Genomic DNA, 21,924 nt, shown 5'->3' on the forward strand with positions numbered 1-21,924 from the left:
CTTAGGGGCTGAGGGTAGAAGTGATTACATAGTCACAGTCTGGTATTTTATACTTCCTTAACAGGGTACTTAACAGTCGTGTTCAGAATCTGAGCTACATGCCTCCATGGGCCTAAACTGCTTTCCTGATGCTCGGCACCCAGAAGACCCCCACCTACTTCCTTGCCTTCTTTTGGGGAGGTGGGAGTACATTTTGCTCAATTACTTATCTATTGGACCCTTGGGATCCCTGTAGACATTTGAGTTTTTGAACCCCCATTCTGAGAAGTCATGATCAAACTTTGGCAATCTCTCTCACCTCCTTGCCCATATGCATGATAAATTCAGTTGTCAAATTCTCTGGTTCTTTTCTTTCAGTTGAGTGTCTCTGCCCTAGTCCTCCCACTGCTGTCCTAATCTGTCCACATTACATTACCTCTTGCTTGTCTAATGTGATCATCTAATTGGCCTCCCTACTTCTAGTTTTTCCTCATTTCGATCCATCTTACACATCACTGCCAGAGATTGATTATATCCCTAAAATAATGTTGCTTTTTGCCTCAAAATAAGCTACTGTCTCCAAATTGCTTGAAAAATTAAGTACAAACTATTCTAACATGATATTCAAGGCCCTCTACAGAATGTCCATGTGTCAGAGATTGTCAATTTGTCCTCTCCCTCCTTCTTAATAAGAGACAATCTTTTCCTACTGAATATTAGCCAGACACAGGGCTGTTCTGAATAAAGACTACATTTCCCAGCCTCCCTTTTAGTTAGGGAGCCATGTGACTTAATTCTGCCAATTAGATGTAAGATGTGATGTGTGCAACCTCTGGGAAATACCTTAGGGAAAAGACCCATACCTTTTTTGCCCTCCCCTTCTTCCTTCCTGCTGGCTGGGATGCAGAAGTGGTGGCTGAAACTCAAGTAGCCATCTTAAACCATGGATGGAAGCCACATGCTGAGGAAGACAGAGCCTGGTTCCCTGACCCCATGGAGCACCACATCAGTCCTGAATTGACTATCTTGGGGCTTGTTTTATATAGGAAACAAATAAACTTCTATCTTGGTTGTTGTATTTTATTATACTTTCCCAAATATTCATTTTTAACAGTTTTATTTTGGTATAATTGATATACAAAAACTGCACGTATTTAATGTATACAGCTTAATGAATTTAATGTATACAATTTAATAAATTGTATACAATTTAATATGCATACACTTGTGAAACACTTGTTGCAGTCAAGGTAATAGACATACCATCTCCAATAGTTTCCTTGTACCTCTTTGTTGTTGTTATTGTTGTTGTCATTGTAAGAACACAACATGAAATCCATCCTCAACACATTTTTAAGTGCACAATACAGTATTCTTAACTATAGGCACAATGCTTTTCAGTAGATTGCTATAACTTATTCACCTTCCATAACTGAAACTTTATACTAATTGAACAACTCCCCATTTTCCCCTTCCCCAACCCCTGGCAACCACCATTTTATTCTCTACTTCTATGAATTTGATTATTTTAGATGCCTCTTATAAGTGGAATCATACAGTGTTTGTCCTTCTGGCTTTTATCACTTAGCATAATATCCTCCGGGTTCATTTATGTTGTCACATATAATAGGATTTCCTTCTTTTGTTTTTCAAGGCTAAATAGTATTCCATTGCATGAACATACCATATTTTCTTTATCCATTCATTTGTTGATGGACGTTTCGGTTATTTCTGTATCTCAGCTATTGTGAATAGTGCTGCAATGGACATGGGAGTGCATATACCTCTTTGAGATCCTGATTTCAACTCCTTTGGATATATATCCAGAAATGGTATTGGGGTCCAAATATGCATTTTAATAAGAGACTTATTGAGATATAATTCACATACCATAATTTTCACTTTTTACAGGTGCCATCTTCTCCTGTAATTGTCCCCTCTCCTTTGGACCCATAACTTTTTTGTTGTTTATTTGTTATGGTTCTTATTTTATAATTATTACACCCTTGTCACATCTCTTCTACTCATATCCTATAGTACTTGGCATTTTTAGTAGCTCAATTGTTTGTTAACTTAAGAATTTGTATGCTACTTGTGAACTTATGAAAACACTGGTTAAGTTCAAATTCCAAGATGAACAAAAATCAAATATATTTGAGAAACCTATACATACCTTGACGTATTCCTAGAGAATGGGTATTTTATTCAAGGCAACACATTGAATTTAAAGAAGTTTAGCAATGTTAACACAATATAGTTCAAAACAGGATCTTAATTAATAAATTTGTCAATTGTTCTTTCATTATGCAGATTTTAGTCAGGGTCCTGCCACAGAGAAAAATGGGCACGTCTTATGGTTAATAAATCTTATCAATCCCATTTTGCAGATGAGGAAAATAAAGCCCGGAATAAAAAAGTGTTATTTCAGGAAATGGTATCTCATTATTTGCTATTATCTAAAGACTTTAATCATAAACAGTTTCCTGCCGCTCTGAGAATATTACTTCCCCTACATCAATCAGCACTTCTCAAAATATTAGCTATAGAAGACTATAGATGCTTAATCAGCATATGGATTCTGGGGCTCCACCCTATTCCTATGAATTAGAATCTCTGGGGATGGGGCTCTGGAATCTGCATTTTTAATAAGCTCCTCAGAAGATTTTTTATGTACATCGGGGTTTGAGAACCTCAACTCTGCATAATTAATAATACATTACACCAAATATCTCAGCCCTGGTTGAGCAGCAGAAGCCCCATGGAACTTGAATTATCTTATTTCTGGGCTCCAGTCCCAGATATTCTGAGTCAGCCAGCTTTGAATCCTACACCATTCTGCTCTCATTTCACCAAGGCTCAACTATCCAGAGGTTTGGAATCATTGTTTTGCGGACAATGCATTTAGATGAAAAATCAATCATCTATAAGATCATCTAGGGCACTGAATAGCATCTGGAAATAGATTAAATTCCTTTATGTTCTTCATACTAAGCCATCCCTGCTATGGAAGAAAGTTGGAATACTACATATATATATATATAGAGAGAGAGAGATATACATATATATATAGACATACATATATACAGATAGAGAGATTTTCAACAATAGTGTCAACTTCCTTTTTTTTAACCAGAAAAACCTGTTAATTAGGAAAAACTAAGCTTTACTTAGCTTTATTGTAATAAGAGAGAACATCACCTTGACAGACAAGACTGTGTCTCAAAAGGGGAAACTCAAGGGGGGGATATTTAGAGGATTTTAAGAGGGATAAATGACTTGGGGATAAAAGCCTTGGAAGGCAGGAAACGGATTGGGCAGAGTTTACAACACAATAGCTTTGGGTTGTTGGGCACAGGCAGGACAGGGTCTTAAAGAGTCTTGATGGGCGAGTTGTTAACGCTTGGTAAGTAAGTCATTTTCACTGGCTCCCAGTCTTCTTTTCCAGGAGCAAATACTTCCTGGAGCAAGCAGGTAAATTATTTGGTCTGGTCCCAGGATCGCTGAACACAGGAGGAGAGTGTGTTTGTTTCCACTCTAATTGAAATGAAAATATTTACACTGAAGCCTCAATTGTCCCTAAAAACCCACTTTCCAGAATTTTACATTCTGTGATCACTGTGGTAGAAATCCATCAATTAACATTTGTATTTTGTTTCACAGTTTACAGAAAGCGTTCCCACGCGTGGTGTCTTTTGATACAATAACTTGTGAAGTAGTTAAGCCAGGTCATTTAATATTCCCATTTTACAGATAAGGAAATGAGAACTCAGGGAAGTTATGTAATTTATCCTAAAAGTAAAGTGCTTTAGCTAGGAACTAAACCCTGCTATTCAGACTCCAAAATCCATACTCCTCAAGAGCACCGCAAACAGGTTTTACAACGTTACACTGGAGGCTTTAAAAAAAAAAAAAAAGAAAGAAAGAAAAAAAGTGCTGAGGAATCTGGAGTTAGCCCTTGAAGTTTGTTTAATGTAATTTGATTATAAGAATACTGGAAGGACCTCATTATAACTTGGCCACAACTCTAAACTTCCAGAATCATGGACCCTAGAGAAGGAGCTATAACTGGTCAACAGCAGAGCACTAATTAGCCAAGTATACATCAACTGAGAAATAGGAAAAAAAAAAAAAAATGATGGCTTCCTGAGTGCAAAAACCACTGCATAGCACTTTTGTCCAGGTTGCTATTAGCTCCTTAAAGCAGACAACCTAGAAGCAAGTTCTGTGGGTTCCAAATTATAAATTCTTGGAGTGAAATGTGTTTTTCAAGGACACAAAGCCCCACAAGCCTGACCAGGAAGTTACACAGTTTTCAAGTGGAAACTTACTGGTGGGACTTAATGAGCCATGTCACTTCCATTAATGAAATGAAATATACCACATTTTCCAATGTCCCTTTAATTTGCAGATTCATCTTTATCAGATAAACAAATATCACAATCCCCTCTGCACTAGAAAAGCACACTCTATGATGATCTGGAAAAAAAAAAAAATCACAAAGTCAAATAAGGAAATAAATCCCAGATATGGTAGTTCATTATATGAACTATCTCTTGGAAAGTGAATGTCCAAATAGCTTAAGTAATTATCTATGGCTGCTTGAAGAGTGGAAGAAATCAATTGTCCCATGTGCTTTTCTCAGGCAGGGCCCATACTCTAAACCGGGGGCTCTCAACACTCACTGTACCTTGTAATCATCCGGGGAGCTTTGAAAATTCCTGATTTTCAAGCCTCACTCCAGACCACATGAGTTTTTTAATTTCCCCAGGTGATTCCAAAGTGCAGCCAGAATTTAGAAACAGTGCTCAACACCAGTGGTTCTCAAAACATGGTCCCCAGATCAGCAGCAGCGTCTGGGAACCTGTTAGGCATGCAAATTCTCCTACCCCACCCCTGACTCTCTGAAACAGAAATTCTGGGTGCGAGCGGGACCTAGCGATCCACGTTGTCACATGCCTCCGGGTGATTCTGGTATAAGCTACAGCACTATTCAGAAACACTGTTCTAAATGTCAGGGCTGCATCCCTCTGCCTGCAGCTTAAGGGAACACAAGCCTGACCTGCCCCAAACACTGCTTGAGACCTGTGGCTTTTGTCGAAAGACAGAAGCCACTGTTGACACAACACCCAGGCCTCTGGGTGAACTGTTTAAACTGTGAAGTACCATGTAAGTGAAAAACGTGGGGCTTTACGGTAGAAGGGAGCAACAAGTCCCAGGGCTCAACTCCAGGGCTGGTCCCATGAGGCAGGCTGGTCTCACACAGAGCGTCTACCTAGGACCACAGTCAATAACCCATGGCCAACATTTGGGGATTTCCTCCCAGGATGCATTACACCTTCTTCTGACTGCCAAGATTTTTGTTCAGGGATTCACCTCTTCCCCTTTTAGTCCCTGAGTGGAGTCTCACTTCTCAGGAACCAGGCCAGTCACCTAAAGGCGTTGGCACTGAGGACCCTGGCCCCGCCCTCCTCTCCACTCCATCTCCTCCCATCCTCCTGGCCACACGAGCACCACCCTGCAGGATCATTCAGTTCCTCGGCCACGCACTTCCTGAACTTTATTTCCAATGATCTTTCCCTAGACTCCAGCTCACCCATCCCTGCGCACAAATCTTTTAAATTCAGTGATTCAAGCGTCCCATCTCTGGCCCTCAGCCTCCTCTCCTTCCAGTGCCTTTGCTTGAATGCTCTTGTTGACTTCCACCTGCCTTTCTCATTCTCTTCCTCTTTTGTTCCTCCTGAGACAATGAATGCCCCTCCCTCAAGGTCAGGGAATAAAACATGCACATGTTTCACATCTCCAAACACACTTTCTGTCACTGCTATTTGAATTTCACCATTTTCCTTAAATCTCTGCCACTCTAATATGATGGAAGAAGTCCCTTCTGCTTTCAGAGGCAAATCTCTAAATGCATTCTGGTCCCTCCCTCCACCCCTTTTCTAAGAAATTTCATGTTACTCAGCATCTGCCCTTATTTTTTTCTACTTTTTCAATCTTATTCTCAAAACTGGATCCTTCCTGTCATCTGTCAAACATGTAGCAATCACTCCTGACTGAAGTCTTCCCCGTAAGAAGATACATGCAGGCACTGTTCTATTCCCACCCTTCTTGCTCATTCTTCCCTCAGGAGTTGTCCACATTTCCTCTCTTGATGGGTTCATCATTTGTTCCTTAGCCCTTCTGGTCTGGTTTCTGTCCCCCACACTAATGTTTCCTGTGAACTCAGCTCCATGTGGTTAAACCCTGTGGCTGCTCTTCAGTCCTCGTTGTTCTTGACTCCTTACAAGCATTGCACACCCTTGACCACTCCCTTCCTCTCCTCCTTCCTTATTATCTCCACCAGTTAATCCCCCCTAGAAGATAAACTTCATGAAAACACAGGCCTTGTCTGTTTTGTACCTGCTGTATCTACATCCTAGAACAGTTTTGGCACATAGTAGGTGCTCATTTAATATTTATTCGATGAACAAATGAAAAGATTGCATAAATTTTCATCTCATTATAGTACAGGAAGGAAAGTACAACTAGAAAAGAACATATTATGGGGAGTGGGGTCTACCCTCATATTAGGTCCGGAAGTCTTCTGGTTTCCATGAAGAAGCCACACTCTCACACTCTCTACCTCTCCTACCTCCCTTCCCAATCTCCTTTGCCAGATGCATTCCCCTTCTCTCACCCTGATGTTGTGTCATTCTTCAGGAATTGTTCCTAGACCCTATTTTCTTCTCACCTTACATCCCCTACCCAGGTAACGTCAGCAGTGTCATTTACCATCTACATACCCATACCACCTTCAGTTAGATGTCCTCAGCCTGGTCCTCTCTTCTGAGCTCCAGACCAGTATATCCAGTATATCCCTTCCTGCTCAACATCTCCACCTGCATGTCCTATAAGCACCTCAAATGCAACACGTCCAAAATTAAGCAGACAAACTAGTGCTTCCCCATTCCCCATATCTGCTTATTTTCCATTGCTCTCTGTCTCAGCAAGTGACATCACCTTCTGCCTAGTTACTCATGCTTCCTTCTCCCTTAATTCTCCTTCCCAGAATCAAGGATAATGATATTAGACATTGTTATAATAAATGGGATTCTGTCTCTCTTAGGCCCCTCATTCTTTTATCCCCTTATCTACTAGATGCAGGTAAATCCCAATTATAGTACACACACACAACTTTCCTTTACAAACTTGCTTTATCTGGAGTTATTAAGTGTCTCTTTTTCTGTTTGTTCATTTCATTTGTTTACTAGCTAGGTCTTCCCACACCTCTTCCCATACCTCAAATAGCTCTGTAAGACATTTCTCAGTACAATGCCCCACTTTGTCAAACCTGATACATAGTCCGTCCATCCAATCCATTTTCCTCCCAGGCATATTTCTTTCAGAGTCCTCTCTTCTCTCTTTCTCTTCTCTCCCTGTTCCCCTGTTTCCTGGACCCCATGTCTTCTTCTTTTCTTGGTTTACTCTCTCATTCTAATGAAGCATTTCCTTTAGTAGCTTCTGAGAAGCATCAAAAGTAAATTTTTGAGACAACATGTCTGAAATGTCCTTAGTTTATCCTCATATTAAGATACTAATTTGCGTGAGTATAGAATTCCTGGTTGAAAATAATTTTCCATCAAAATTTTGAACTTGCTTTATTGTCTTTTATTTTTAAATGCTGTGATTGAGACATCTGATGTCATTCTGACCTCCAATTCTTATATGTGACATGCTTTCTCTCTGGAAGATTTAGAGTGCCTCTATTTAGCATTGGAGACCCTTAATTTTGTGATGGGCCTTGATACATAGCTCTTTTTCATTCATTCCTTAGACCTTTACAATCTGAAAACTCATGTCCTTCAGTTCTGATAAGTTTTCTTATATTATTATTAGTTTTTAATATATAATTTCCTTTCCAGTATTTTCTTTTTCTATTCTCTCTTTCTGGATTTAAAGTTTTATTCTGTTTTTTTGTATCCTCTCTTTTTCCTCTAACTTTTGGCTTCATATTTAATTTTGATTTTTCCTTTTCATACCAGAGGCTTTCCTTAAAAGGCTGTCATCCTTTGATATTGTAATTCAGCTTAAGCTACACTGTGTGTTTGAATGGAGCTTGTTGGTTGGTGGGCTTTACTGTGGGGCAATTGTATGGCCATCTGGCTTTTTCACAGCGACCCTAAAAAAGGCAATTTCTGGATATCTTTATTCTGTGGTGGTTCAGTTTCTCCAGAGAAGATCCTCTGATCTCCAGCTTGGTGGTATTTATAAGCTTCCCTTGACTTCCTGGAGTACGGGGCTGGGAACTTCCAAGGTCTCACTTTTCAGTTAGCAGACTTTCACTTAATCCCTCACTTTCCCCAAATCTGCATCTTGGTTCTTGAATACAGTATCCTTCTGGTTCAACTTCTTCATAGGCTCTTTCTCATGTACCTCTGAGCTTGACGGAGCGATAATATGTAAAGAGCATTAAAATGAATTTATCTAGGCAGAAATTTTGGAATCTGACCTTTCTTAGGTGCTGACACTATCTCCTCAGAGAGAGATGGCTGTGAATGGCTGGATACTTGCAGGATTTCATGGATATCATGTCCTTCCATTGCCTCCAGGTTTAGAGTCTCTTTACTAATTCCCGTGTTCCTTTTGCTCATAGTATTTTATGTCTGAAAGGAATCCAGCCCTATTGGTATGTAAAATTTTGGTATAACTCTTAGACAATTATTTGTTTGTGTCAGACCTGTGCAGTGGGGCTCAGACAAACCTCCATTTTGTGCATTGTTGGGGTGATGGCAGGTGGAGAAGTGGAAAGAGGTTGGTGAAGAAAATGTAACGTTTGACTGTAAACATCTTTGTGGGACTGTCCCTTTGACCAATGTTTCTTTCCTGGTTTCCTAGTGCACATCTACTGAGTAGTCATTGCCCATTTTAAAAGCCACTGGATTTTGAAAGTTGTCACTAATTCTGGCAACAAAAAAAGCTTGGTGTTTCACTAAAAGGACTTCAAAATTAGACCAAAAGAAGATTTTTGACGGGGTGTGGGAAATGGAGCTGATGACTCTTTACACACTTAAAATGAAACCATTAACACTGTGCTATCCGTTACAATGCACATAAGTGACTTTAAATTTTTTAAGAGCCTCATTAAAAAGGATTAAAAGAAACAGGTGAAACTAATTTTAATAATATACTTTACCTGATTCACTCTTTCCAAAACATTATCACCTCAACATGTAATCGATATAAGACGTCACTGAGTTAGGCAACATTTTCAGGTGTGTCCTGAGTCTTTGAAACCGGGTGTGTATTGTACTCCTCCAGCACATGTCAGCTGGGACTTAGTCACATTGCAAGTCCTTAATGTGGCCGCTGGTCACTGTATGGGACAGCACCGCTCTTAAATCATTCATTACCAATGGGAGGCAATGGGTTGTGACTATAATCTGTAAGCTTCCAGTGAAAAACTGCTGCATCGGAACCATTCAAATGTAAAGCAGGTGTGTCTGTCAACAAGCATTGCTCCGTTGAGCTGAGAAAAATCTGGGCCTGCTAAACATAAGGCCTTGGGAGCCACTGAATGGAAACAGGCTTTCGGTCTGGAGGACCAGCTCCCATTAGCTTAGAAAGTCCTGGGCATTTTCCTTTCCTGAGGCGTCCAGTATTTTTCCTCAGTTTACAGATTAAGACTTTTATTTTCCCGGTTTCCAACGTGTCCTGTATAGCAACTAAGGTATATTTTATGAGTCTCCGGGGAATTTCTGGAATTCAGATGGAATTCCATCAATGGTGTGCTAATGAGTGAACCAGGACAGGCTCCATCTTCTCTCTGGGCTGGATGGGCCTGAAACCAGTTACAACTAATTTCTGCAGTAATCGAACAAGCGTGAATTCAAATAATATGCTCCTTTGTCTCACAATATATTCAGCTTCTGGGGATCCCAAATGTATTATCAAGATGACCTAATTCATTCGCACTCTACAGACCGGCTGTTTGGGTTGGTAAATACCCCATTTTATCTGTCTGCTTCATTCCATGAGCTATTGTTTATTGCTCCTAAGAGAGACAAGGCTGGGGGAGGAGAGTGGGGTTACCCCCTTTCTAGACCAGCTGGGCCCTCCTGTTCCAGGTTCTAAGACTACCTTTGCTGCTCTGTCCTCCATGCTTCTCACACACAGGACGGAGAGACATTCATGGAGACAGACGGAAATGCACCCAGAAACCCCTGTTTGACTTTCAGAGGATCAGCAGGGTTTTTTGTTTTTGTTTTGTTTTGTTTTTTCTGTCTGCGTGAAAGATGGTACCTTGAAATTTTCCAGTCCTGGCCAACTCTTCAGACAAACAGCCTGCTTGTTGTCAAATCGCCAACTCAGGCCAAGGCACCTCCTGCCCCTGGTCTGCTTGACTCCCAGCAGTCCTCTGCAACGAGCCGCTCACACTTCTAAAAAGGTGACATTTTAGCAGTCTGTTTATAAAACGGCCAAAGGAATATTTATCATGAGGTGCAAACAAAAGAGGCACTGGAGAGAAATGTTTTTCGCCAGGTTTTCCAGAACCCTGAAACCTGCCTCCCAGCCTCCCGGACACCTCTTGTTTCCCTGAGCAGCCCCACAAATATCAGAAGAACACGATTCAGCAGAACCGTGGCCCTGGAAGGCGGACATACGCTGTGTGAACACTCAGGCCGGGCAGTCTGTGATGGTTAGACATGTCACAATCTGCCACGACTGTGTCCAAGGGATTATTAAAAGAATATGCTGAGGGGAAATTTTTCTGATTACAGCAAGAGTCCAAAAGGTTAAGGAATTGCTGAGTTAAAATATCCCTGACTGACTGGAGTTGCCCCTGGCGTTATATTACATTTTGACAGGCCGCCCATGTTGGAAAACAGACACTTCCTTCAACAAGATGGTGATAAATCAATTACTCTCCAGGAGCAGCGGCCATTGGAGCATAGATTTAAGAGTCTTACGCAGTTTTCTCTAGTGACTTATCCAGCTTGCTGTCTGCGAACTTGTTTGAACCTCTTCGGGGAAATACCAGAATCAGAAGTTAATGTCCTGAAGAGAAGCTACCATCAGAACATTACTCATTAACTGAGAAAACCTGAAAATAACCAGAAAGATCTGGCTGCAGTCATTGATGCCAGACCAACATGGAGCCGCTGTCTCTTTCCTCCAGAGGTCACCAGCCAGGCCATCCACGACACACTTGGAAAACCAGGGAAATAAACTCTGATGGACCACCTAGCCTGCGTTACACTGTTCAAGCTCAGAAGGGTGCAAAGTTACAAGGTGTTCCCAGCACCACAGGATTCCCCCAACACTAACCTCAGTCAGATGTTTACGGCCAAGGTACAATCCACCTCAGATCCAAACAGCTCTGGCCGGGCTAGGTGCCTCTCTCTCCCTCCTCTCTCTCTTTCTTCTCTCCATATTTGCTCTTTCTCTCTCTCTCAACCAGCAAATGGAAATGGAGATATAAGGAGTGGGGGCAGAGATGGGAGTCAGACGAATTTCACGGTGTCCTGGGCAAGGAGAAAGACAAACCCCTTTGCCCCTAATAATTAAAAGCTTCTCAGAGGAGCCACTTTCTGGCCAGAGCAGGAGGTGTGCAAGGGACTGAGGTAAGTCCCATACTGACATATTTGTTTACCTGACTGCTTCTTTCCTGGGCTGTGGGCACCCTGAAGGCAAGATCTATGTCTTAAGGTCTTCCTTTAAAACAATGTGTATTTTTTTCTAACTATGGAAGAAATCCATGCTCATTATAGAAAAACTGAAAAATACAAACATATTTTTATATAGCTTTAGAATAGTATTTGGAACATAACAGGCACTCAATAAGATTGTGCTGGAAGAAAGGAAGGAAAGGAGAAGTCAAGGATTCAGATAACTGTGACATCAATCTCCTCATTAAAGTGTACATAATTCAGCAGTGGTCACGTGGGGCACTGAGTCAGGAAGTGCTAAAGCCCAGAGCTGTTCAGGGTGTGGTTCAGGTTCACAAGCTGCCTGTGGCTCTGGCTGCCACCCCTGTCTTTGGTCTCAGGAGTTTATCAGGAGGTATAAAGTGAATTTATTGGATTGCGAGGAACTGAGATTACTTAGCTTGGAGAGGAGAAGCCTTGGGAACAACTTAAGAATTACTATGGCAATATTATCTCTATTATAAAAAGTAGTAAAGTTTATTAGAGACAAATTGGAAAATATAAATAAATCCCTTGGAGTTGCAAGCCTGTTGACAGTTTGGCTCGTTCTCCCCAAGCATGTTTTCTAGACATACGTTTTTGTCATTTGTTCTTTTTCCATCTTTGGGATCATGCTCAATCCGTGAAGGGTCACGAGCCGTCACTGGTGATGAAACCCATGTGGTGGGTCTAACTAGAACTGGAAAAGACCCAGTGGAAACTTATATAAAATGCCAAAATGCATGACACCCAGCATTGGCAAGCGTGGTTTCCTGCAGCCGTTGTGTTAGTAATAAAAGTATGTATAAGATGTCCTGGGTTAAGAGGCAAAATGAACTGTGTGGACAGAGAGGGTTGTCTGTCATTCCAGTAAACAACAAACGTTGGCTGCCATCAAGCCATCAGCCAGGGCACCACCGCCAACCACGATGCGCCCTGCCGGGAGTTCAGGACTCAGGATGGAGGAAAAACAGGATACTGACCCTAGATAGTTCAGATGCATATCAAAGGAATAGTTTCAATGAGCCCAGACTCTTTCATCTTCCCATAGGTAGAAAAGCACTAAAATCATTAACTTGAGATGTCTGCGTTTTGTGATTAGCAGTGATCTTTTGATGTTCCACTACTGTCCCCACCCCGCCCCCCGCTGCCCCCTGCAAAAACTCCTTTATATCCCGGCTCCTCCCTTACCTCTTTGGAACAGTCCCTCAGAGCTATCTGAGAGGCTGCCTCCCCAATTACAGTCCTCAGTAAGGTCCCTGAATAAAACATAGCTAGCCACTTTTAGATTGGGCATTTTTTTTTTTTTTCAGTTAACTCTTTATTCTGGGTTGTGGTCAAAAGGTTTAAAAAATACTGTACAATATTTCTTTCTGCATATTCCACCGACCAATTTAATAGAGAAGTGGTTATATGGCATTGTATTGTTAGTGGAAACATCATTGTAATTAGTAGTCTAATATGCCACCAAGTGGATGTACTATAATTTACCTAATCTTCTCCTACTGCTGGGCATTTAGATCACTTCATTATTATAAAATATATAGAAATTTAAAATATTTCTGCATAGTTTTTTTCTACTTTTAAGATTAGATTCCCCCAAATAAAATGATTATATTAAAGGATATGACTTAGGAAATGCTCAGAGAGCTCCATGCTTAATGCCAGAGGCACAGACACTATTTTGATAAGTTATTCTTCCCCCATCCCCAGCCCACACTTTCAAAGACTCCTATGGGAGTTGAAGTGCAGCTGGCAACGTGCACTTTGGATTTTCTTATTGAGAAAAGTTATCAAGAAGTAAACAAAAGTCAAGCATAGCCTATTGAAGCTTTGTTTCTGTTAAGCCATCAATCTCTCCCGACCTAGGACAAATACTTCCCAAGTGAGGGTTGTATGCCATTAAGTTAACCTTATTTGATGGATATACATGCCATTAGACGACCTTGAATCAATACGGATATTGCTCCTTTACCATTCTCTCCCAATCCTCAAGTCTCTGTCAGGTGCCAGTATATCTTTAAACACTTGCTGTTTCCCCTGTATTAGGATGTGATCGGTTGCTAAAAACAGAAAACCCAACTCAGGATGTTCTCAAGGCCTGAAATAGCCTAGAGGGCAGGAGGGAGGAGTCCTGGCTGGTCCGCTGAGCTGGCTCTGGGGCATCTAGTATCTGGCCTCACTCTTGGGCTGGCAGTAGCTCTTCCCATGGCTGAGGCTGCTCCAGGGAGGGCATTTGTACTCAACATTGGCCTCAGTCAGCATCCAGAGGAAGAGATGCATTATCTTTCAGGGTCTCTCAAAAGAGAGAAAAAAACTGTTTTTCCCAGAAGCCTCCAGGAAGTTTCCTCCTCATGTTTCATCAGCACAAATTGGCTCACACGGCCTTTCCTGAACAATCCTAATGGCCAAGAGTAGCCCTAAGCCTTAGGCCTAGGTCTGAGGCAAGGGGTCAGTGTGCTAGGTGACTAAACAAGACTCTCCAATCCCTTGTTAACAGAGAGCAGACCTCTGTCTGGATACCTTTAGGCAAACAACAGTGTCTGGCTTACTTTGAATAACACAAGGGTGTTTGGTTTTGCTTTTCTTTTTTCTCCCCCATTGCCTTCTCTTGATGGCAAATACTACTGATTTATTTACAGTTGTAATAAAAAATTTTGTTTTTAATTATCATTCGGTTTTAAAATGTAATTTAGGAGATGTGGATGCCTGTCTGGAGTGGGGAGTCAAAAGTACCTCTCTGAGTGGGGGATGGGAACGTCCGTGGCGCAGTCATTGCGGGAGAACCGGGCCAGGGTCGCTGGGGCCATGCTTAGATCTCGTGAGGTTTCGGCAGCTCCAGACTAGAAGTGGAGGCAGCTTCTCGCGAGAGCCCGTGCTGAGGGCTCTGCGCAGAGAGAGCTTGCTGCTGCTGTCACAGGGGTGTATCCTGAGCTGCCGAAGCTGCCGTCCTGAACTCTCATGCGGCTCCTCTGATCCCATTGTTTCCTTTAGATTCACTGGGGCCTGTCCGCTCTCAGAGCCCAAAATTTGGGGTGTGCGGTTCCACGGCCTGGGGCCTAGAGACTTAACAGTAGCAACAGCCAGTGGCCGCCCTCCTCTTTCGGAGTACAAGCGCCGCAGGGACGCAAAAGCCTGCCCAGGCATGTAGAGAAAATGGAAGACGATACTGATTTTGAAGCAATGCTTGAGGTTCGTCAGAAGAAGACTTGCCTAACAATATCTCACCTCTACTCTCGTGAATTCACCTTTGATGCCAGTGTGAGCTGTCAGTCAGAAAGATGAGAACAAGGTGAGCAGTGCTAACGGCCATAAAGAACATGGCCCAAGAGTACTTTGCGTTAAAATTTAGATCTTCTTATATGGAAGAGGTCAAATCCAGTTATAGCAAAACACGTTTACATTAGAGGCCATATAACCAAAAAGTCCACATGTTACCAGAAGAGGGGGGACCTGCTTCTAGGGCCCAAGAGTGGTCTCTTTAACACTTGGAAGTGAATTACCCGAGGAGACACACATACTGACAAAGCAAAAGACTTTATTGGAAAGAGGTGCTCAAGGGGAGAGCAGCAGGGTCAGGGAACCCGGGAGAACTGCTCTGCCCCGTGGCTCGCAGTCTCAGGTTTTATGGTAATGGGGTTACCTTCCAGGTTGTCTCTGGCCAATCATCTTGCTTGTGCCCATATTTGGTCTAACTCACGGTCCTTCCTGGGGGCGCCTGTGCATCTCTCAGCCAAGATGGATTCCAGGGTGAGGGTTTCTGGGAGGCTGGGCTGGTGTCTCCTCCCCCCTTCTGACCCCTCCCAAATTCTCCCCGTTAGTTTTCCGAGGCAGCACCGTGTTCCTTATCGGGACCTCCTGTTGTGAGACAACAGGTGCAAGCAGTTATTATTGTGCCTGGCCAAGGTGGGTGGTTTCCGTCAATGGTCCCCTAAAACAAAGGCCCAGCCCAGTGGACTACTTACTTACTTCAATGATGTTCAGTACAAAATTCCAAAGCCACTAAAGACTTCGGAAAGTCCCTTTTTTTTTTTTAAATGATTTTTTTTAAAATTTATTTATTTCTATTTTTGACTGTGTTGGGTCTTCGTTTCTGTGCGAGGGCTTTCTCTAGTTGCGGCAAGCGGGGGCCACTCTTCATCGCGGTGCGCGGGCCTCTCACTATCGCGGCCTCTCTTGCTGCGGAGCACAGGCTCCAGACGCGCAGGCTCAGTAGTTGTGGCTCACGGGCCCAGCTGCTCCGCGGCATGTGGGATCTTCCCAGACCAGGGCTCGAACCTGCATCCCCTGCATTGGCAGGCAGATTCTTAACCACTGTGCCACCAGGGAAGCCCGGAAAGTCCCTTTTAAGTTGCAACAGAACTTGTCTATTAGTGTGGATTTTGATGACACTTCTTTAGTTAACTTAATAAATGTTTTCGGAGCTTCAAAAAAGAATGTAATTTAATTTAGAGAAAAAGTTTAATTAAAGACTAGGACACGTGATAGATCCATGAATGTGGTAAAAATTATGAAGGTGATAAGAAAATGAGAACTTTGAGGAGCATCATCAAGCTATTACTTCCAGGCTAACTGATGTTTGGGCCTTCTAAATAAACAAAGTTAGATGTAAGAGACATTATCAGATCAGCTTCTCAGTTCCTATGGTTGTAGCCTGATGGGTTCTCAACCCCAGCTGGATGGCTTAGTCTGTGCGGGCTGCTGTAACAAAATACCACAGACCAGGTGGCTTATAAACAACAGATCTTTATTTCTCACAGTTCTGGAGGCTGGCAGTCTAAGATGAAGGTGCTAGCGTGGTTGGGTGAGGACTCTCTTCCAGGTTGCAGACTTCTCTTTGTATACTTACATGGTGGAAAGGGCAGGACAGCTGTCTCGGGCCTTGGTTATAAGGGCATTAATCTCATCCATGAGAACTTTGTGTTCTCACCTACTCACCTCCCAAAGGTCCCACCTCCTAATACCATCAGATTGGACATTAGGATTTCAACATACGTATTTGGGGGGGATAAAACATTTAGACCATAGCACTGGATTAGAGTCATATAGGAGTTTTGATAAAGCAAATTTCTGGGCTCCACACTCCAAAGATTACAGATGGTCTCCATTGGGGTCTGAGTATCTGTATTTTTTTTAAAGCTTCACAGACTATTTTAATGTACAGCCAAAGTAAGGACAGCTGCTGAGAACTTTGGTGAATCCTTTTGAAACTGGAAGTTTAAGGGCAACATGAATTTGGTTTGGTTTGGTTTGGTCTGCTGTCTCCATCCCAGAAATATCATGTTTGTATCCACTATTAATCCAGTCAGAAGGAACATAAAGATGTGCACGGTTGGCCAGAGAGCAAAGGGGACAAAAGCTTTTCTAGAGATGTTAAAACACATTTTGAAAATACTGCTTCCCAATTAGTGTTCTCACAATAAATTTGCAAGGATAGTTATAAATGCAGGAAGATATTAATGTTAGTTTGTGATGTCTTCAATGTGTGCTTTGGAAAAAAGTGTACCTTAAAGCTTGGAGTATTTGAAAATGTTTTAAAAAAATCAGTGTCCCTTTTGTTATTATTTTCTTGGTGATATAAAATATTAACCTAAGGGTGTTCAGCTTCAAACTTCAGGTGTTTATCTGCTCCAGATTTTAGTTAGGTGTTTTAAGATGAGTATTGTCCCTGAGAGGCCAGAGTTACTACGTTTTCAAAATGCAATCATTGTCAAATTTATTTGAAAGGCCATATATTTATACATGGGTGCTTTTCTGCTGCTTTTGGCATTTACAAAATTAGGTACCTCACTCTTCACTAGTCAACAGTAAGATCAATGTAATTTAAGAGGTTACTAATCTTCTTCTTCCACACTTCCTCCCCATGAAATTATACTTGTACCTTTGGGCTTCCTTCTGTATCATGAGAGTGTTGACATTTTTAATCTAACTACCTTGTAGCATAGATGAACGTTAATGAAGGGACTTTGAGTTTGTATGTAAGAGCTGTTTAAAAATGATTAAAGAAGACAATTTAGGTGATAGAAACGAACTTTATTTAACACTTTGTGAAGCAGACAGTGTTTTTTTGTAGAACTGCAAAATGAGGCGGACAGCAGGAAGCTTTTACAGGATAAAGAATAAAGAGCAAGTAAGAAAAACAGAAACTCTCTGATTGGCTGGTACCACAGAGTCCACCACATAGTCCATTGATATCTGGGGTGAAAAGGCCCAGAGTTGGCTTGGTGTTTGGGGATTGGCTGACTGGATATATTACGTTTCCAGTTGAGTGGAGCATTTATAGGGACACGAAAGTTATCTGAGATTCCATTTGCTGACGTGGCACCCCAGGCAGGAGTGTCTCCATGTTGGACCTAGAAAGTTATTTCAGCAGAACTAAAGTTGAAATGCCAGCAAAGGAAGGAACCCAGGCAAAGGACTGAATGAACCTTCTGAAACTCTGAAAGGTGCCTTGTTTGCTAGGGATGTTCTCATAAGGGCCCTGGTGCTAGACCAGGAATGAATGATTTATTGAAGAGGGACCATCAGATGAAGAGAATGTGCCCACCACCGTTTGCTCCACTTTCCATCCTGCTCATGTTTTTTTTATTCAAAATTCATTTATTCAACAAATATTTAAGCACCTATATGTGCCAAGCTCGGGCACTCAGGTAACAAATGTGAATATGGAGACCACCCTTGGAGGCCTAAGTCAGGCTAGTAGGCAAAACCTTTGTCCCCAGCTAGAGAGTTCTTAGAAGAATGAGGCTGACATTCAGTCCCAGAAGGACTAAACTTCTATTGGGGATCGTAACAAGCAAGGAGACCTTAGGTTGGAAAGATAGAAGTCCTTCAGAGGGTGTCAGAGAAATTTGTCCCCTGGCGTGCTCTCATATATCTGCACTGCCTCTGACCCAGCAGGCAAGACCCTGTCTCACATTTTGTTTCCTCTCCTAGCCCTCCTGACCACCACTTTTCTTCACGCCATCTGCTGGCCCACCTTGGCCTGGCCTCAGTAAATTACCATCTGCACCTGACTGTCTGCCCTTCCTGGACCTCTGTTCCAAGAGCCCATACCCTTGGTGTGGTCCTCAAAATTTATATCTTTATTAGAAGCCGTTAACATTGAAATGTTATTTAATATTCCAGAATCATATCTGAATATCACTTTTTCACTCTCATATTCCACATTGAAAAAAAATTTCACCTAAAAATTTTCTTTAAGAATTAAAAAATTGGAAGATCATTTATAACCTAGATCATTTGTATTCCCTGATGCAACCATTAAGTCCATGTATGGCCTTATACCATGATACACACAAATACTTGGACATTGAAACTAACAAATAATATGACTGTAGAGCATCAAGAGTATTCCTGCTACAGAAGTACCAGAAGGATGTATTATATGTATTAACATTTTTTTCAAGTTGTAAAGAAAGTATTTGAACTCGGCATCATTTGAAGTGTGAGAGCACATAAACAGGATATTTAATTCCGGAGAAAAACCATGCGTTGGCACCTGCTAACTAGACAAATTGTGGTGTGTGTGTGTGTGTGTGTGTGTGTGTTTAATAAACTGTTACTTATATTCCAGTTTTACTTTTTGACCAGTGTGCATTTAAATGCATGTCTTAACTAGATGTTTTTTAATACAATATTTATTTGCTACTCACCAAAGACAATATCCCTTGAAACTCAGCATGGAAAGTGACAGCTTAGAGAGGCTGAGGAGTGAGTAACTTATCAGTACTGATGACTTTATGGTTAGGTTTGTGGGCAGAGAAAAAAACAGGAGAAAGTCATGCAAAACAAACTATTACCTGTCAAATTCTTTCTTTCTTTTTTTAAAAAATTTAACATTAGAGATCAGAGCCCCCCCAAAATGAATTTTTTTCCTTTCTACTTAAAAGCACTCTCCCCTAGTTGATGTTTAATGCTTACAATGACCACAGGGGACACCTTTGTTTGCATCCATGTAAGCTGCCTTCATTTAAGTTTAATGTTATAGCCCTGGAAGGCAATTCATTTATTTAGTTGCCTCTGGTCAAAATGGTTCCTGGGCACTTTAGAGGAGTATTGATCATTCAGCCGCTAAATTATTTGCAGAAAGGCAGATGAAACCACTTTGTGTCTTTCATAAAAATCATTTCAATGACAGTTGAAAGAGTTTTTTTTACACCTGCCAATGCTGCCTTTTATGTCTATGTTCTACTTTCTGCAGAGTTTATCTATCTTCACTCCATCATATATTTAAATAGCATAGGTCTCAGCGATTACAGTAAAAGTCACGAGGAAATGTGGGACTCCCATAGAGGACAATTTCAGTTGCTTCTTGTGGTAGTTATTAGAGCTGTTCCCAAATATTCCAGCTCTCCCTCCTTCCCGACTCACAATAGGACTGTACTTCCCTGCAATGGGAGGTTGGGAGTGGTCAGGAGACTTGCTCTGATGCAGAGATAGATGTGGAAGTTGTGTGTGTCACTTCCAGACAGAAGGTTTAAAAGCCAGTGTGTGCCTTTATACATTCTCTCTCCCCACTGCCATCACAACCAGCCTCAATCCAGAGACTGGCTTACTTTTCAGCCTGAGTTCCAGACAGAGGACCATGAAAAGGTGAAACAAAGCTCCTGCTGACATTTGATAGACACGTGGCATAATTATACACCTGAGCTGTTTCAAACTACCGAGATTTGGGGGCTGTTTGTTATGGGAGCATAACCTACACTCTCCTATTTCATCTTTTTTTTTTTAGTCTCAAAGAGAAACTATCTTGTAAGTGCCAATTAAAAGGGAATCTTGTTTCACAATAACCAAACGAGAGCATTAGCTCTTATCTAAATTGAGCAAATTAAATAAAGTTCTGTATTTATATAATGATCCAGTTGCTTCTCCCTATCGGTAATATTTTCATTCTTAAATAGAAGGAGAAATCAGGGAAGATTTTGGGCCACAAACTGTCATTGCCACTTTCATTTTGAAATTTTTTTCCATGCCATTTTATTACTAAAGAACACATGTCCCTGAGTAAGTCACTTCATTTTTCTAGACCTCGGTTTCCCTATTATGGAGAAGGAAGGTGTTGGAGGAGACTTACTGGATGATCCCTGCAGTATCTTGCGGCAGTAACATTCTGTGCTTAATGCACAGTTCACAGAAATCAATAGGAAAATTAAGTGGAAACTAGAACTCAGATCTTTCAGCTCTTCTTCTAGTCTCTGAAAAGTGTTATTAAAGCTTAAAATAATTTTGCTATGAGACTATATCCTTTTATGAGAGAGAGGCCTAAAGTGAAAGAAAGAGGATTTTCAAAGAAATGAAAATGTTGGAAATTTTTGGGTTTTTTTTTTAAACGTTTTTTTTTTTTTTTTAAATTTTATTTATTTATGGCTGCGTTGGGTCTTCGTTTCTGTGCGAGGGCTTTCTCCAGTTGCGGAGAGCGGGGGCCACTCTTCATCGCGGTGCGCGGGCCTCTCATTATCGCGGCCTCTCCTGTTGTGGAGCACAGGCTCCAGACGCGCGGGCTCAGTAGTTGTGGCTCACGGGCCTAGTCGCTCTGTGGCATGTGGGATCTTCCCAGACCAGGGCTCGAACCCGTGTCTCCTGCATTGGCAGGCAGATTCTCAACCACTGCGCCACCAGGGAAGCCCTTGCTTGATTTTTTTAGTGAATGTTTACGTATAATCTACATCTGGAAAAATGCACAAGTCGTCAGTGAAGAGCTTGGTGAATTTTCACAAAGTGAACACGCTCTTTTTTTTTTTTCATTGACATATAGTTAATTTACAATGTTGTGTTAATTTCAAGTATACAGCAAAGTGATTCAGTTACACATACATACATACATATGTATGTATGTATTCTTTTCCATTATAGGTTACTACAACATACTGAGTACAGTTCCCTGTGCTATACAGTAGGTTCTTGTTGTTTATCTATTTTATATATAGTAGGGTATATCTGTTAATCCCAAACTCCTAATTTATCCCCCACCACACACCTTTCCCCTTTGGTAACCATAAATTTGTTTTCGAAATCTGTTTCTGTTTTATAAATAAGTTCATTTGTATAATTTTTTAAGATTCCACATATAAGTGATATCATATGATATTTGTCTTTCTCTGTCTAACTTACTTCACTGAGTATGATAATTTCTAGGTCCATCCATGTTGCTGTAAATGGCATTATTTCATTCTTTTTATGGCTGAGTAATATTCCATTGTATATATGTACCACATCTTCTTTATCCATTCATCCATCGATGGACATTTAGGTAGCTTCCATGTCTTGGCTATTGTAAGTA

At 41.4% G+C, this 21,924-nt stretch overlaps 1 long non-coding RNA gene and 1 pseudogene across 2 annotated transcripts in view; one reads left to right on the top strand and one right to left on the bottom strand.

Moving 5' to 3' along the window:
• LOC309629909 (anaphase-promoting complex subunit 7 pseudogene) overlaps positions 1 to 21,924 on the top strand; it is a 176,951-nt pseudogene that overhangs the window by 13,899 nt on the left and 141,128 nt on the right. The gene's annotated exons all lie outside the window — the stretch shown is intronic.
• On the bottom strand, positions 67 to 11,574 carry LOC309629947. The gene is made up of 3 exons (XR_014245316.1): positions 11,284 to 11,574; positions 6,762 to 10,394; positions 67 to 4,455 (listed from the first exon to the last, which is right to left on the bottom strand). It is a non-coding gene; the product is annotated as an uncharacterized lncRNA (long non-coding RNA).

This window comes from Balaenoptera borealis (genome assembly GCF_965194805.1).
Source record: "Balaenoptera borealis genome assembly, chromosome: 5".
In the NCBI taxonomy this organism is placed as follows: Eukaryota; Metazoa; Chordata; class Mammalia; order Artiodactyla; family Balaenopteridae; genus Balaenoptera; species Balaenoptera borealis.